Genomic DNA, 19,221 nt, shown 5'->3' on the forward strand with positions numbered 1-19,221 from the left:
GCACACAGGAGAAGCGCCCATTTGCTTCTCCACACCTCCGCCGCGCCTTCCTCTCTGTCTCTCTCTTCCCCTCCCGTAGCCAAGGCTCCATTGGAGCAAAGATGGCCCGGGCGCTGGGGATGGCTCTGTGGCCTCCGCCCCAGGCGCTGGAGTGGCTCTGGTCGCAACATGGCGACACCCAGGATGGGCAGAGCATCGCCCCCTGGTGGGCAGAGCATCGCTCCTGGTGGGCGTGCCGGGTGGATCCCGGTCGGGCGCATGCGGGAGACTGTCTGACTGTCTCTCCCTGTTTCCAGCTTCAGAAAATTGCAAAAAAAAAAAAAAAAAAAAAAAAAGAAAATGCCTGTTACATAGTAGGTGTACAAGGAATTTATTTTGATAAAATGGCATCTAATAAAATGCCACATACTTAGCAGGCTCTGACTAAATTCTACCTAGTGATGAAGACATTGATTTCTTTTACTTTCTGTATTAATTATTTTCCTTATATGAAAGCTTTGAAATATTTGAAAGAATAAGACACTACTTTGGGAGTGGAGTTTAAAATTTTTATTACCATGCAAGATATTATTTTTAATTTCTATTTTATGTTTCACAAATCAATAGAAGTTTTCTTATTTGTAGGTTAGTGGTTGCCAGGATCTGGGAGAAGGGAGACAATGGGAAGTGACTGCTAATGAGTATGAGGTCTCCTTCTGGGATGGGAAAATGCTCTAGTACTAGATAGTAGTGGTGGTTGCACAACATTGTAAATGTACTAAATGTCACTGAATTGTACACTTTAAAATAGTTAAAAAGGTAAATGTTATGTTATGTATATTTAACCAGAATACAAATAAATAAAGGATATTCTTAAAAGCTAAGCTCTCCTTTCTCCAAGTCCCTTTCCTGAAGATAAAATCAACTACTAGTTTTCTTCTCTATCCTTATAGATATTACTGTATATATGTGTATATGCATATATATTTATTATTATATTTGATTGTATTGTATATATATGCATATATATGAAAAATATAATCTATATTCTTTTCTCTCTTTCTTTTGGACATGGATAGTCACAGCATTCTGTAATTTGCTTTTTCCACTTAGATGGTTTGGCTGGTTCTAAATTACTGTAGTACTTGATCTATTTAATGGACTTTGATCTTTCCAAAATGATAAGTAAAAAATATGATCATCACCATTATAGTTTAAATTTTTATTTATTTTCTTATGAATGAGATTGAGCATTTTTTTATGTATGTGAGACCCATTTGTATTTTCTTTTTTTTCTTTTTTTTTTTGACAAAGAGAGAGAGATAGAGAGGGACAGATAGGGACAGACAGACAGGAAGGGAGAGAGATGAGAAACATCAATTCTTCATTGCGGCACCTTAGTTGTTCATTGATTGCTTTCTCATATGTGCCTTGACTGGGGGCTACAGCAGAGCCAGTGACCCCTTGCTCAAGCCAGTGACCTTGGACTTCAAGCCAGCGACCTTTGGGTTCAAGCCAGCGACCATGCTCAAGCTGGTGAGCCTGTGCTCAAGCCGGCGACCTTGGGGTTTCAAACCTGGGTCTTCTGCATCCCAGTACTACACTCTATCCACTGTACCACTGCCTGGTGGTCAGGCCCCATTTGTATTTTCTTATCTGAGAATTTTCTTTTCATATACTTTGTCCATCTTTTTTTTTTTTTGTATTTTTCTGAAGCTGGAAATGGGGAGGCAGTCAGACAGACTCCTGCATACGCCCGACCAGGATCCACCCGGCATGCCCACCAGGGGGCAATGCTCTGCCCATCTGGGGTGTTGCTCTGTTGCAACCAGGGCCATTCTAGCGCCTGAAGCAGAGGCCATGGAGCCATCCTCAGCACCCGGGCCAACTTTGCTCCAATGGAACCTTGGCTATGGGAAGGGAGGAGAGAGACAGAGAGGAAGGAGAGGGGGAGGGGTGGAGAAGCAGATGGACGCTTCTCCTGTGTACCCTGGCCGGGAATCTAATCCAGGACTCCTTCATGTCAGGCTGACGCTCTACCACTGAGCCAACCAGCCAGGGCCTACTTTGCCCATTTTTATGTGAAGTTGTTTGTCTTTTTGGTTTTGTAGGGGCCCTTTAGAAAGTAGCATTCTTTTTTTTTTTTTAGATCTTATTATTATTGATTTTTAGAGAGAGAGAAGAGACAGAGAGAGAGAAGGGGGAGGAGCTGGAAGCATCAACTCCCATATGTGCCTTGACCAGGCAAGCCTAAGGTTTCAAACCGGTGACCTCAGCGTTCCAGGTAGATGATTTTCCACTGTGCCACCACAGACCAGGCAGAAAGTAACATTCTTAGCTTTCCATTATATAAATCCAAATATGATATATTAGCCAATTGTCTTTGAAGACCACCCCTTTACCCCCAACATCTGCGTAACCAGATGCACTGACTTTCCCTGTTTGAATTACCTAGCACAGCATGTATTTTCCTGACTGATACATTTGGGTGGGTTTTGTTTTTCCTATTTATTTTTAAGAACTCTTTGAATGTTAAAGAAATTAGCCAATGTTCTATCATAGATGTTGCAATTATGTTTATTAGTTTATTTTTTGCCTTTGTTTATGTTTATTCTTATTCAAAAATTTTAATTTTTTTAAATTAATTTTAATGGGATGACATTGCTAAGTCAGGGTACATATGTTCAGAGAAAACATCTCCAGGTTATTTTGACTTTTGATTATGTTGCATTCCCATGACCCAAAGTCAAATTGTCTTCCGTCACCTTCTATCTGGGTTTTTTTGTGCCCCCCCTCCCCAAAATATTTTATAAACTCAAATTTATCAGTGTTTGCCTTTATAGTTTCCATATTTCATGGAATGCTTAGATAAGCCTTCTCTATTCCAAGATTATAAGTATTCACACCTATATTTTTTTGCTATACTTTCGTGAATTCATAAGTTTTTTATTCATCTGGAATTTATTTTGGAATAAGGAGTGACATAGCATAATTTAAATGGTTTTCCCAAATGGGAAATAGTATTTAATCAATTGTCTCCATATCATTTATTGCATAGCTTCCCTTTCTCTTTTGATTTGGGACGCCAATTTTATTTAGTATTACGTTCAGAAATATACTTGGGTCTATTTCTGGACTTTTTTTCTATGGGCTTAACTGTCTATTTCTAAGTCAGTTATACTTTATTTGTTAATTAGAAGTTGACATTTGATTTTATGGACTCATTCTTTCCAATTTCTCTACACTTGAAGTCAATAACTCTTGAAAGTCAAAACACAAGAAAGGGAGGGTAGAGTCCCTTCATGTCTGAAAAGTCAGGTGTTGATTCATGCAAGATCCTATTTAGATAAAATAAACAAATAACTTATTTTAGAATGGCTGGATATTGAATGCCTCTGAAACTATTAAATATTTTTTTAATGTGTATTTTTTTCAGTAGGTTGATATATGCATGTTATAATGGTAAGAAACCTTAAGTGGGACTCAATATCTACTATATTTTAAATCAAGGTAGGATAAGCAGAAAAAAAAAAAGCAATAGATACTTGTTTTTTATGTTCATTTGAAATTCTGCCTCTGGTTAAACCAAGCAGTCTTTTCAAAATCATTAGAACTGTAATAACATGCCACTAAAATGCTTTTGCTTGTTCAATTTTTTATTTGCAAAAGTAATCCATGGCTTTCAAACCTGGAAACCTTTGAAATATGCATCAGGCAGGAGGCTGGTGTGGAGATTGCCTTGAGGTCAAGGCTTTCAGTTCCTTGGTTGCTGAGTCTGAGGTTTCAGCCAAAGGCCACAAAATATCCCTTCATTAACTGGTTCTTGCTGGCAAATATAATTAAGAGCTAGCCATAGACCAGTATGTTGGAAAAGAATAGGTGTCTCCTGTGGTGTGAAAATAGGTCCAAAGATGCTGATCCTGTGACAAGAGTCCTGTACAATCACTACCCTGTAGCTGGTGGGGATTTGGTTTAACAAAATGGCCTGGAATAAAGCAGCTTTGTGATGCTGGTGGTTTCTGACAGATAGCGCAATCCTGTGGGGGTTGGCGTGTGCAGAGCACAGTGGCTTGACTCCACATGTTGGCAATTCTTCTGGTTTCCCAGAGCCCTTCCCCAAGGACGCTCATGTCAGCCCTGTTAGGTGCGTGTTTGTGCAGGTGGTGGATCAGCTGTTTTCCCTGGAAGTCATCCCCTTCTCTTTCCAGTTTTCCCGTCGAGGGTCACTCAAGGGTGACAAGTTTACTGCTCCTTGAAGGCTGAGCCTGCTGTTGCTTTGGCTGCCAACACACTGCCTCAAAGAGACAATGATTTGAACCTGCCTGGCTGACTGCTGTCTCTAGACTTCCTGGCACCACTCAATTTAGGGAAGAAAAAAATATACCTGGTGGCATTCAAGTCTAGAATTGTAATAAAGTTAGGGTGTCCAGATGTATGCTTTTAAAGGGATTAACTCAGTGTTCCAGGAATCCTCTGGAGGATAATTAATTATTTACTCTTTCCAAAGGAGATAGGAATAGGAAATCTTCAATTGTGCTCAGAGATCAGAATTTTAGATAGACCTTTTCCAAGTAGGGAGGAGATAGCTGTTTGTGTCACACAGAGCACACCCGCAGTAGATCTTTGTTTTCACCTGGGTCATTAGTGCATGCTTCTGACCATGTGAACGTCCCTGGTCACACCAATTACACCTTGCTGAAGTCTGCTATATGAAAATTGGATGATGTGGTTAAAAGAAAAATCCCAAACCATCTTGGGCTGGGTAGGAGATATTTTGAAATGCTAATATTTGCCTTTGCAAGATTATACATTGCTGATAACCCCTTCCATCATGCAATTCTCTCCTCCTTTGGCTCATTAAAGAGACTTGAACCATTTCCAAAACCTCTCTTTACATCCTTGATACCAGTCAAACTGGCTTCCTTGTCATTTCCTGAACACAATATCAAATAAATGTTTATCAAGTTTATGCTATGTGTCAGATACTGTGTTATGTGTTCTATATACAAGAAGTTCTTCAAAGTAATTAGTAATTGTCCGTTCTTTTATTCAACCAAGAAATAGGCACCGACTCTATGTCAGGCATGTGCTAAGAAGTAAGGGTATGGCTGTGAACAAAGCAGACATGAGCTTACAGGCTAGCAGAAGAGTTAGATATTAAATAATTTATCAATAAGGAAGGTTAGGAAAGCATGAGGACATGAAGCAGGGAGGTCTGACCCTAAAGAAGGGATGTTTACCCTGATACGTGAAGGAGCCATAGGAATCAACCAAATTAAGAAAACGGGGATGATGAATGCTAGGGCAGGGGGGAGTCCAAAAGAATGAGAACAAGGTCAGAGAGTGGCATAGTGATAGGCACTGCACAGCCAGTATTCTTCATTCAAATCCTTGCTTACTGCTTACTTTCCTTATAACTTTGAGCAAGTCACCTAACTTCTGGGCCCTTATTTCCTTATCTTTAAGTGGGGACTGTCACAATACTAAACTGATAGGTTTGCTGTCCTGACAAATGAGTTGCCATGTACCTCGTACATATTATGTATTATTTTTAAGTGTTAGTTATTTTAACAGTGAAGATATTTTGAGTTACTCTCTAGCCTAGAGTATAGTGTATAAAAAGTACAGAGAAAGAGCCTGACCGGGTGGTGGCGCAGTGGATAGAATATTGGACTGGGATGCGGAGGACCCAGGTTCGAGACCCTGAGGTCGCCAGCGTCGCCAGCTTGAGCGCGGGCTCATCTGGTTTGAGCAAAGCTCACCAGCTTGGACCCAAGGTCACTGGCTCAAGCAAGGGGTAACTTGGTCTGCTGAAGGCCCATGGTCAAGGCACATATGAGAAAGCAATCAATGAACAACTAAGGCGTCACAACGAAAAACTAATGATTGATGCTTCTCATCTCTCTCCGTTCCTGTCTATCTGTCCCTATCTATCCTTCTGTCTCAATAATAATAATAATAATAATAATAATAATAATAATAGTAGTAGTACAGAGAAAGAGGTGAGGCTAGTAAAACTGATAGAGCTTGGATTAAGCGGGAGGCAGGTCAAGGGGAGGTCTTGTAAACATGTGAAGGGCTTTCTGGGTCTGCAGAGCAGTAGGAAGTCACTAGAAGGATTTGACCAGGACAGTGACACAATCAGGTTTGTATGAGCCACGCTGGTGGCCATGGAGACAAACCAAATGTGTGGATTGTACCTAAGACATAGAATGAACAACTGTTGGCTATGGAGTGAAAGTGTGGATGAGGAAGAGGAAAGAATGAAGAATGACTCCCTAGACTCAAAAGAATCCAGGGCACCTCAGTTGTCCAAGTAAAAGGGAGAAGTCCAAGAGAGCTGTGGATACATCTGGGTTGATAGGTTTGGGGAAGAGAGTTGGCTTTTTCTCCCCTAACGGCTCCTATTTTCTCTATGCTAGAAATTAAGCTCACCTGCTAGGATTAAGGTGAGACAAGGAGGGGGTGGAAGTTTACAGAGGCAGCATTTGAAATGCTGGTTGTAGGCAGTGGGAAAGAGCCTTTACTGGAGAAGCCCAGGCAGGGTGGAGGACTCTGGTGAGGTTGGCGATATTTAATTTTTAGGTGTAAGGTTCTCTCAGCAGCTCCTGGCAGCTCTCAGATGCAGAAGAGACATGAGCTGCTGAGACCTCTAGGATCAGTATAATGAGATGATGATGATAATGATTCTATCAAACAGTTAGAGGTTTACTGCTTTACTAGGTGGCAGGTGCTGTTTTAAGATCTTTCCATACACTCTCTCATTTCATTGGACACAGGCAGGTCCTAAAGTTGTGTGAATTATACTAGACGGTGGCACATTATTTGACTATATTCAAGCCAGCAAATAAAAGTTTAGTGGTTTGGCATCTTATTTATATGGTTATTATATAGAAACCATGTTCCTCTGGCCTTACAAATCGATGGAAAAAATTAGGATCAAAATAACAACAGTGAAACAACATCTCTTTGGCTCTGTCCTATTCACTCTGGAAAACTCCTTGCCTCAAATTCTGTATTGGTTTCCCAGGGCAGCTGTAACAGAGTACAACAAACTGAGGGCTTAAAACAACAGAAACAACACAAATCAAGGGCCATGCTCCCTCCTTCCTTGCCTCTTACTGGCTTCTGTGGTGGTTCTCAATCCTCAGCATTTCTTGGCTTACAGCTATGTCACTCCAATGTCCACTTCTGTCATCAATTGGCGTTCTCTTGGTATGTCTCCATTTTCATATGGTGTTTTTCTTATAAGGACACCAGTCATATTGGATTAGAGCCCACCGTAAGGACCATATATTAACTTGATTGCATCTGCAATGATCCTCTTTCAAATCAGGTCACATTTGAGGTACTGGGAGTTAGTACTCCAACATATCTTTCTGGGGGACACAATTCAACTCATAATAAATTCCTTCCAAGTAGCTCTAAAAGTCCCAGGTGATCATGAACTAGTACTTTTTTGTTTCCACATGCTTTTTTCCTCTTAATGCCATTGCAACCTGGCATTCTCTTCCATGCCTTCTTTGACCCAGCTCTAGATTGGTCTGCTATGTCCATATTGAGTCCTCACATGTCTGTATTGTGACCTGATCCCCTATCTCCCTACAGTTAGTAGATGGATCTATATTATGCTTTGTTTTTGTTCACCCATCTCCTGGTCCTGCTCCCTAAGCTCAGCTGGGCTGGACGACAATCACAACGACAATGCCGTTTGGGACTTAATCTGCCACTGCCACTGACCTTGAGCCAGTGTCTTTGAACTGATCTTGTGGGCCTCACCTTTCTCTTCCCTAGCCTAATGACTGTTACGATGCCCCTTGGTCCAAATAAAATCTCTGCTATACCCAGACATGCCCAGAAATATCAACAGAAATACTAGGGTGAATGCAGCTTAGCTTCTCAAGTCAAGACTGGCTTCCTATATAATAATTTTATACAAAAATTAATTAACCCCAATGAACAAAAATTAATTAACCTACAGCATGATGCTGATCATTGATAACTGTTAGGTTGGGCTGTGTACTGAATCTACTATTCAAGATTTGAAATACCTTCTGCCCTATTAGAAAGGGCTTTCTCCATATAACTCACATTTACTCTTCTCCTTTTTCCAAGCCCACTGAATCCAAAGAGATATTTAATTTCAGTCCACAGCCTCTTCTAGCCAATCATAGCTTCTCACAGCACACAACACAACCGTGCTCAGTAATATTCAGCTATAGTACATCTTGATCTCATCTTCTTGTAAGATGCCCTACCGTTAAAGTAATTATAAATCTTTGTACCTAATCCTCAGTATGACAGTTTCACTTTTGCCACAGTAAGAATAGGGTTGACTGTAATTATACCTGGGTTGTGTATGTGTGTGTGTGTGTTTTCTTTTTTCTTTTATGAAAGTTCAGTTGACATAATATCCCCAGATATCTTTGAGCCTAACCTGCTTCCAGGTGTGATACCTTTCTGCCCGCCCAAAATATCAATCTAAAATTAACTGTTCAACAGTATTTAATGAGTGTTTTTTATGTGTCCTGCATTAGTAGAAAACAGACATAAGAAAATTATATTTTTGGTAATTATTATTATTATTATTATTTTTCATTTTTCTGAAGCTGGAAACAGGGAGAGACAGTCAGACAGACTGCCGCATGCACCCGACCGGGATCCACCCGGCACGCCCACCAGGGAGCGATGCTCTGCCCACCAGGGGGCGATGCTCTGCCCACCAGGGGGCGATGCTCTGCCCATCCTGGGCGTAGCCATGTTGCGACCAGAGCCACTCTAGCGCCTGAGGCAGAGGCCACAGAGCCATCCCCAGCGCCCGGGGCCATCTTTGCTCCAATGGAGCCTTGGCTGCAGGAGGGGAAGAGAGAGACAGAGAGGAAAGCGCGGCGGAGGGGTGGAGAAGCAAATGGGCGCTTCTCCTGTGTGCCCTGGCTGGGAATCGAACCTGGGTCCTCCGCACGCTAGGCCGACGCTCTACCGCTGAGCCAACCGGCCAGGGCTGGTAATTATTATTTTTAACTTAGGTCATTTAAATCATCCATTCAAGAAGCAGAGAACCTACTGTGTGTTAGGGACTGTGCCAGGCACTGGAGAATACAGCAGGAGCAGAACAGACATAATCTCTATCTTCTTAGAATCTATCATCTGCTGGGGAAGCTGGACCTTAACAATCTTACAAATAAATATATATTCACCAATGTTAATTAAAAATGGTAGAAAAAATGTACAGAACGCTACGTATAACATGGGGAACCTAGGTCAGATCGGGCATGGCTGGTCCCTGATATTCAAGCTGAAATTCAAAGGATAAGTAAGAAGGGAGAAAAAGAGTGTCTTAAGCAGAAGAAGAGGATATGGAAAGGTACAAAAAAGCTTGATGCCTCAAAGAAACTGAAAAAGGAAAACTAGTGGAGCCGGAGTATAGTGAATGAGGATTTAGGTGAGATGAGATGAAGGAGGGAGGGGGCGGAGACTCTATCCAGAGCAGCCATGCAAGCATTCTGGATTCCAGCGTACGTGCCATGGGAAGGAAGCCCTGCAGGATTTTAAGCAGGAGAAAGGCATGATGAAATATATGCTTTAAAGATGCTCTGGTTGTTGTATGGCCAATGGAGCAGGGCCAGGAGGGAGACTCCATCCAGCTAGGAAACTGTTACTTTGAGGTAGAGCATATAGTGACTGCTGCTACGGAGACAGGAAGAGGTGAACAGATTCAAGAGATACCACGGCAATAGAGTCAACGAGTTGCTTTTCATAGGAGTATAAAAAGAAACCATGAACCATTGTATTACTGAATTATTTAGTTTCTAATTCAAATAATCTGGAAATTAATCACCTGCTCAGCACTGAAGTCACCACTGAGAATCTGTTGCATTGTGTTTCAAGCAATATAGCATTGAGCAAAACCCAAACCTCCAATTCACGTGCAGACAGAAAAATTGACTTTCATTTTAATGCACGCTTTGCCTGGAGCTGTGTGGATCACTTCAGGATTTCAGGAAATGAACAAATAAAAGTTGTGGGATTTTTATTTTGTTTGTTTGTTTTTTGGCTGTCATCAAAAAACAGTTTTTAGAGATGTACAGAGAGCAGGAGCAGGAAATGATGACTGTTTTTCTTAATTAAGTAGACAGTCTCCTGCGTGGTGTCTCCTCTTCCATACTTTGCTTCTGCCTTGATATACACTAGCAAGAGGCCATAGGTGTTATCTTCAAATTACACCTGTCCAATCTACACTTCTTACACACTCCCAGGCACAACAACAGAGTCGCTTTACACACACACCCTTCTCCCTATCTCCTCACGTCTAACTGATTCTCCTCATTGCCCTCTTTCCCCCTCCTCTACCCAGATCCTGGCTCTCAGAAGCCAGCTGCAAAGACGTGTGATGGAATGCACTGTAAACTGGTGGGAAGGACATGCTGGGCTTCCCTAACCTGTTTTTCTTATTATCAATCTGTCACGCAAAGAAGAGGAACTCCTTCCCTTGGAGTTAAGACAAAACATCTCTTTGTTTTAATGGCCAAGTTGGAGGTTTTGGGTAACTTGTAGAGGTGTCTTGTGAAGGGTGACTGGAGGTCTTGCCTCAGAAACCTGTACCCTGATGTCAGGAATACTGAAGACTTACAAGAAAAGCATACATTTCTGCTCCACCCTCTTACGTTCCTCAACTATAATAACTTAAAAAGACAAAACTAATAGGACCAAAAGCTGATAGTAGCTCTTCCTGGATGACAATATGATGTCTATTTTTTCTGCTTCTTTACACTTTTCTGTGGTTTCTAAATTTTCTACAATTAGTGTGTGTTAATTTGATAATTAACAAACAACCTTAAATTAAAATCAAACTTTCTTGAGGTTGGGAATTTTTTGATTGGATGTACTAGCAACTGAAAGAATACAAAGAGGCTTATGTATTCCTGTGGGACTTTTTAACACATTTGATAACAAAACCCCCACTCCCTGAATGCTTCAAACTTCTCACTTTCCTGGGTATCCCTTGCATACAGGTTTCTCTCTCTAGCTTTAGTTTCCAGCTTTAGTTTCCATCTCAAGTGTTGGGAGAAAAGTCCCGACTCTGATGGCATATTTTTATAAAAAGAATGGATCTGCATGGCCTGGCTGGCTGTAACACAGTGGATAGAGCGTCCACCTGGGACGCTGAGGTCCCACATTCGATACTTCATGGTTGCAGTCTTGAGCTCAAAGTTTTCTGGCTTGGAGCCCAAGGTTGCTGGTTTGAGACCAAGGTCGCTGGCTTGAGCAAGGGGTCACTGGCTCAGCTGGAGCCCCCTGGTCAAGGCATGTATGAGAAGCAATCAATGAACAACTGAAAGTGCCACAATGACAAGTTGATGCTTCTCATCTCCCTCCCTTCCTATCTCTATCTCTGTCTCTGTCTCTCTTTCTCTCTCTCCCTTTCGTGCACGCACGCACTTAAAAAAAAGAATAGATATACATGGGTTCAAAAGTTGTTATTCTTATCATTCCTGGGGCAGGGATGGGGGAACAATCATATATTAAAGGATCTATTTATATTGCCATGTAGAGTCTACTGTGTTAAGTGCTGTTAAGAGTGTATAATAGAAACAGTTTCTGTCCCTAAGGACCTAGCTAGAGTTTGGGAAAGGTTATTCCTCCAAGTTTAAAAATGTATGTGTTGGCAGAAAACAGCGATTCTTCTTCTTTGATCAAAACATCTGTGAAGCTCATAAAAGACAAAGGCATGACAAAGCAAGCTACATAATGTCCCACAGCAATTTTCAGAGTCTGAATAAAAAAACAAAAACTCTTTGCAGTAACCAAAACAAATAATCATTTTGATTTAATAACAAAATAAACATGTCTTAATACCTTTTCATTGTTTGCAGCATTGTTTTGTTTGTTTTCCTTTTTGGCCAGGGCTTAGGTATAGATACAGAAAACCACTATAGCAGTTTTAAGTGGGAAGGGATGAATGCGGGAATCTAGGTGCGTACAAAGTCATTGGAAGGGCTGGAGGAGCAGGTTGCTGCCTGAGAAACCAGATAGGCCTGGAGGAACCTGGCCCCAAGGGGATGTCCATTCCTCTCTAGTTTGGTCTCTAGTTTGGCCACAGTACCACCTTCATATACTGTAACCTGAGGTCTAACTTATAAAGTTCACCACCTCCAACACAGTAGTATAAAATACTAGAGAAAAAGGAAAAGGCAAGCAAAGGAATGTGTTACTCTATGTATAACAAAGCAAGGAAGAAAATGGGGTAGCCACTGCAGACCTTATTTCTGCATCTGATCCTAAGCCCATAGTTGGTATTTATAACTTTCTTCCACTCCCATCTCATATTCCTTTTTGTACCTTCAGCCAGCACCTCAGCAAGTCATGCTACTCTATCTGATGGGGTAACGCAAGCCTTCATTCTAAAAGGTCTGAACCGTTGGTAATCCTGCCTGCATTGGGTTTGTGTCTCTTTAACTTCTACCACTGAATAAAGCTGCATAAGGGGAGAGGTTCCTCTTGGTTTTAAAATTACTCATACCCATTATTTCATTTGTAGTGGGAACTCTGTTTCCCCTTGAAAATCAAGACCAATTACTCCAGCAACATAGGAACCCCTTTTTACTTGTTGATTTAACACCAGGAAGAGCCCACATTGGCCAAATGGCTGTCTCAACTTCCCCTTTAATAGGACCGTTGTTGAGTCTTTAAGTGGGGGCAATCATTCTCTGGGTTTTAAGCCTCCTAAACCAGCAGAGAGCCAAGCATCGTGAAAACAGAAATAAAAACTTTTTGTTTAGGTCCTCATAAGTAATAATGATTCAACTCCTTGGTTTCTAGACTCATGTAGTCTGACCGGGAGAAACATCACCACAGATTGGTTACTGGTCCCAGTGTTATCTCATTGTATAGCACAGCACCCCCATTACTCAATGGTGTCTCCTGGCTGTTACCATAACTGAGTCTTCAATTAGTTATCATATTGTTCTGTAATGGTATGTATTTATAGATGATATGGTGAAATCCATAGACATTTTCCCTTTCCTTCACTTCTTTGATAGAAGCAATATGAAATGGGACACTGTGATGGTAAATAGACATTTACAAATGGAATTATTAGCAGAAAAGGCACATGGATATCTAGAATAACTATCTATTCCACTGAGGATAAGTTACTGCCTTCTCCTTCACTCCCATGATGAAAAGGGAAAAACGTAATCAACCTGCCACCAGAAATCTGACTGGCCTACCCCACCCCAAATATTGTATTATATTAAAGACTCAAGCATTGGTCGCTGCTGGCAGGCTAAGCAATCAGAAGTTGACACATCAGCCTAGGGGAAGGAAAGGCAATATTTTTGAGCTGCTGCATATCCTTCATCCCCTGCTACCACAACCGTTTGATTCATGAGCCCATTGACCAAACCTCAGGGTGGCTGAAGAGGCTGACTGACATTCATAGAAAATCATTATGCTCATTTGATTACTGAATACCTCCTCAGCAACAGCTATGGGCAAAGTTCTTAATCTCTATGACTCATCCAGGGTTCTTGGCTACAAACAAGAAAATATGACTCTGGTTAACTTAAACAGAAATAGATTTTATTGGATGGCTTTGGGTTGCTCAACACTATCAATGTTGAAGACAGGTAAACAAATCTAAGAAAAAGCCAGAAGCCAAGAGAAGCTCATAGCTGAGAACAGAGAAGAGGTCATGTCAGAGAAACAATCAGCTTAGGACACTGCCTTTGGCAGTCCAACTTTGGGCACTCGCTGCCATTGTCACTGTTGGACTTGTAAGTCTGCTGCAGCTTCTGACAATATGCTCTGCTTATGGCTGAGATTTGAGTACTTCCACGTGAGGCAAGATCTGTGGCAGGAGTATCTGTTTGGCCAAATCTGGGCAACATGCTTCCTGCCAAGGAGATGAGGTGGGGATAATCTGCCTACTTTAGGCCTACGGGGACTGTCTTGCTGCCCATCAAGACCTAAGGGATGGGAGATCCTGCCATCTTGAAAGGCAGTTCCAGAACCTGGGGGATGCCCACCATAGCCTCTAAGCCTGAGTCTTCTCATCTTTGCCACGAAGATTACAATATCCTTTAATAATCCCTGTCTTTTGCTATGATATTTTATCCTAATATCCTTTCAATCTTTATCCATTGCTATGAAGATTAAATAATGCATATGAAATACAAAAAAAAAAATTGTTTCCATTAATACCTCAATGTCTTTATCTCCTTGTCCTGAGGCAACTTCTACAATTGCTTGGAACAATCACACAATTCCTTCTCCCATCTCCTGCTCCTTGACTGCTGAGTACTTCTGGGAGAAAAACTGTTAAAATCATCACACTTGATTCCTTTATAGAAGAATAGTTTCCACACTCAAGGTGCTACTTGCATACCTCTTCCCCAACTCTGCTTCCATTTCCCCAGGCAAATGGGTGAACTTATCTCCTACAGAGAGGAAGGAGGGAGTTTACATGTGACTCCCCAAAATTCCCTGTCCACCAACTACACATTCATATATGTCTACCCCAATCATTACTATCACCCCTACCCCAACACTTAAATGATGTCAAGTCTCTCCCTAAATGATGGCAAAGGCTAGTCAGTCCCTCCCTTTGTCTGTACTCTTCTCCCCTTCCTGGGCCCATGAATGAGCTTCCATCCCCTTGATTCTCTGTATCTTATAGTCCACTGATTTCTTCCCTGTGGCTTCTGTGTCTAATAACGCAAAGACACTCTTTTACACTTATGGGGCATCCCTGGTTCTGGGGTGTTTTAAATAGTTAACACTATTGTTTTTGTAGATTTAATAAATGCATTTTGGAAAAACGGAAAGCAACAAAGAAAAATACAGGGAGTAAAAAAATCACTTGAAGTCTTGCACCTAGAGATAACCATTCTGAACGTTCTTCTTATTCAACATCAGTGGGAGGTACAGCATAAGATCTGATCCTTCTGCGGGGCACTTCCTCACCCTTCAGCATGATCACTAGTCTCATTTGCTCAAGCAACAGCAATATTTATATTTATCACACATAATTCTAAGTTTTAGAACAGTTACTTTGTGGTAAGTATAACTGTTCCCAAACTTAGAATTATGTGTGATAAATATAAAGTGTTCAGACTCAGCACTTATGAATTTCTAGATAAATGGCTGAGCACGCTATTACATTTTCACTTCTGGTGAGCCTACAACATATACACAGAATAAATATAATTTAGGACACACAGAAACAGAATGCTGTTCACTGCATGTAACCCTTCATGCATTCCAAGCCACTTTCTCTGAGGTTACTAATGACCCTTTAATTGCTAAACCCAAAGGCCTAGAAGTTGCCCTACTCAACATCTCTATAGACTCTGACATTTTTTTTTGTATTTTTCCAAAGTGAGAAGTGGGGGGGGGGGGGGACAGATAGACTCCCACATGCGCCTGACTGGGATCCACCCGGCATGCCCACCAGGGAGCAACGCTCACCCCCTCTGGGTCATTGCTTCAGGCAACCAGAGCCATTCCAGTGCCTGAGGTGGAGGCCATGGAGACGTTCTCAGCGCCTGGGACAACCTTGCTCTCCTGGAGCCTTGGCTGCAGGAGGGGAAGAGAGAGACAGAGAGAAAGGAGAGGGGGAAGGGTGGAGAAGCAGATGGTTGCTTCTCCTGTGTGCTCTGGCCGGGAATCTAACCCAGGACTTCTACATGCCCGGCTGACGCTTAACTGCTGAGCAAACCAGCCAGGGCCTCGATATATTTTTGATCACTGCCTCCTTTATGAAAATCCCATTTTTTTACAGCCTTCTTGACACTACTCTCTCTTAATTGCCTTGCTGTCTACTCTGGCTATATCCCAGCTTCCTTCCTTGTCCCATCTTCATTATCAGGCTCACACTGGATGCTCCCTTGCTCCCTTTTCCATTTCAGCGTATGCGCTGTTTCTAGGCAGACTTCCCAGGACTTAATGGCTCCTCAGTCTTCAGCAACACCATCTTTTTCCCAAGCTCTAGTTCTGTCCTTCCATTGGAGTACTGTATGTCTCATAGATTGCTAACTATTATATTTAACACATCCAATAACACCCCAAACCTGCCTTCCACTTCCATTCCTTGTCTCAGTTCATGGCAGCATCATCTACCCAGTCACTAGAGTTAGAGACATATGTCATACCTCCTTCTCTTCATCACTATGACTGGCGTGGGCTGTTGTATCAACAGCCAGCAGAATGTAGTGATCCAGAGCAAGGACTCTGGAGCTGGACTGCCAGCGTTCAAACCTAGTTCTACCACTTTCTAGGTGGGTGACCTTGAGCAAGATTCTTACCTGTTCTGTCTCAATGTACTCATCTCTGAAATGAGGATAATGATAGTAGCTACCTCCTGGGGTCCTTGTGAGGATGAAATGTTTGTAGTTGTAAAGCACTTGAAACAGCATCTGGCAGAGTAAGTGGGAGAGAGGTGCTGGTTAATTAATTGGTCTCTGGTTTGCTCCCACTCTAGTCCATCCTTCATACTGCCAACAGAAGTTTTTGAGGGGCTGCCAATATTTAAGTGGTTAAGCAGAGGCCAGTCTTTGTGCTAAGCACTCTGCATGTAGAATAATCTCATTTAATCCTCATAACAACCTGTTAGGGAGGTGTTAATATCCCCATTTGAGAGATAAAAAAACAGAGGCCTTAGAGAGTTAATGTTCTCAGTTCAAGGTCACATAGATTATAAATGGCAGAGTCTGGATTTCAAGTCAGGTCTGTCATTCCTGAGCTAGTGTTCAAAACTGGGAAGCCAAACTATGTAGCTTTCCCAAGGCTAAGCAAGTTACTTTACTTCTTTAAAGACCCCTCACTGCCTATTATAACATGATCTATCCCTTCACAGTCTTATTCTAACCTAACTTTATTTCCCGTAACTTTCCTCTATGTGGACTGCCCTTTCCATTCTCTTTCCCCTTTTCCTGCAGAGGACACATTTAATTGCTTTAAAGAATAGTCTGGTCAGACAACTTCTAGCCATTGTTATAAACCCTGACTTCTTGCTTTTTGCCGCTGAGATTGTTGGGTGTCTTTCTCCCTACAGATTGTTGTTTTAAGACTGTGTTTCAAAATCCCCTTCAAAATCTCCTTCTTTGGGTCACCATCCAGTTGGATGTGTGTTTCCTTGTACATATATTTTTTAAGATTTTATTTATTCCTTTTAGAGAGAAGAATGTGTGTGTGTGTGTGTGTGTGTGTGAGAGAGAGAGAGAGAGAGAGAGAGAGAGAGAGAGAGAAGGGGGAGGAGCAGGAAGCATCAACTCCCATATGTGTCTTGACCAGGCAAGCCCAGGGTTTTGAACTGGTGATCTCAGCATTCCAGGTTGACGCTTTATCCACTGCGCCACCACAGGTCAGGCTCTTTGTACATATCTTAATTACCACACATATCACACCAATAGGTCAAGCTATTGGTCTAACTGCCTGTCTTTCTGACTGGATTGTGATGTCCTCCAAGGAAAATACAATCTTATTTATTTTTGAACTGTCCTTCATTCTCAAAGGGGCATGACTGGCATAAGATAGTGCTTAATAAAGTTTTATTAAATGAAGAGTTATCCACCTGTTTACAAAAGAATGTAAGGACATGTACTCTTCTGGATCAGAGTACAACTATGTGTAATATCATCCATAGTACCTAGCCCCAGTGCGTTACAGAAAGTACCTACTTTCAGTAAATGCTAAGTATTCAATGTTCTGTCAGTGAAATATCTGAGGTAATGCTAGGAATAAGGAAACTTATTATTAAATCTACTTCTGTAGATAAATTAAGATTTTCATGTCCAACTGAGTGTCAGGACTCCGAATCAGGCAAGAGAAAAATTAAGAATTGTTGATTATAGAGCTAGTATTGAGGATTTCTTCTCTTCCCTAAATTGGGCTATGATTCCAGAATCTTGTGCATAGTTAAGGCACCAAGATATGGTGCTATTGGGAGCAGGATGCCATAGTCTATAGGAGTTGCTGCCAAGAATCTACCATTCTAGCCCATTCTGGCTCAAGGCCCAGCAATCTGGTTTGCAGCTGCCCCTGGTTCCGTCTTCTTAGGCACACCGTGCAGCTATTTCCTCTCTGTGGTTGTGTCTTCTTCCTGGGAGCACAGCCCTCTGTTTTGCCTTGCTCTTTCTCCTGGTAACATTTCCCTCTAGTAGTGGGGAACTGTTTTGATGGGCAGAGTATAAGGTGCTGAGGTGAGAGGAGTCCTGACTTCTTCTCCTCTTCTTTTTTTGATCCTGATTACCCTTTTACCAGAGGTTGAGGCTTTTGTTAACAAAAGTCAGAAAAGGCCCTGGCCGGTTTGCTCAGTGGTAGAGCGTCGGCCTGGCATGCAGAAGTCCCGGGTTCGATTTCCGGCCAGGGCAGGAGAAGCGCCCATCTGCTTCTCCACCCCTCCCCCTCTCCTTCCTCTCTGTCTCTCTCTTCCCCTCCTGCAGCCGAGGCTCCATTGGAGCAAAGATGGCCCGGGCGCTGGGGATGGCTCCTTGGCCTCTGCCCCAGGCGCTAAAGTGGCTCTGGTCACGGCAGAGCGACGCCCCGGAGGGGCAGAGCATCGCCCCCTGGTGGGCAGTGTGTCGCCCCCTGGTGGGCGTGCCGGGTGGATCCTGGTGGGGCACATGCGGGAGTCTGTCTGACTGTCTCTCCCCGTTTCTAGCTTCAGAAAAATACAAAAAAAAAAAAAGTCAGAAAGACTCATAGGCTATGCCTATATTCCATTATGCCTCATCTCTCTCCTGAGAAAATGATTGCAGAATCCCTACTGGCATGAATTGAGAGGAAGGGAAAGGGGAAAAAAACAAAACAAAATTAAACAAAGCAAAGTGAAAAGCAGAAATTGATATCTTAGAATGCTCTCCTGGTCACAGTAGTCCCCTAGTTTCTGGGTCTCATCAAAATTATGAGAATTAAAAATTAAAGTAAGGAATTTAGAATAGTGTTTAGTACATGGCCAATGAATGCTTAATAAATGTTAGCTATTATTTTCTAGGGCTCCTCTACTCAGGGAAAAACCTAGGTTTCTGTTTCAAGTCAGGTCTTCCAGGACAATTACCCTTACGTTCAAAGTAGTGCCAGCCTGTGTGAGTGACCTATTCACCATGCTTCTGGTGGACAGTTCAGCCTGCATGCTGGACCAATTTCTGGTCTCTCTATGGGTGAGGTTGCTACCATATCTGTAGGGGATTCTCTTTCCTCCCAACACTGGTTTCCCTTTCAACCCTATCCATAATCCCCAAA

The sequence above is a fragment of the Saccopteryx bilineata genome, chromosome 2, assembly GCF_036850765.1.
Source record: "Saccopteryx bilineata isolate mSacBil1 chromosome 2, mSacBil1_pri_phased_curated, whole genome shotgun sequence".
Lineage (NCBI taxonomy): Eukaryota > Metazoa > Chordata > Mammalia > Chiroptera > Emballonuridae > Saccopteryx > Saccopteryx bilineata.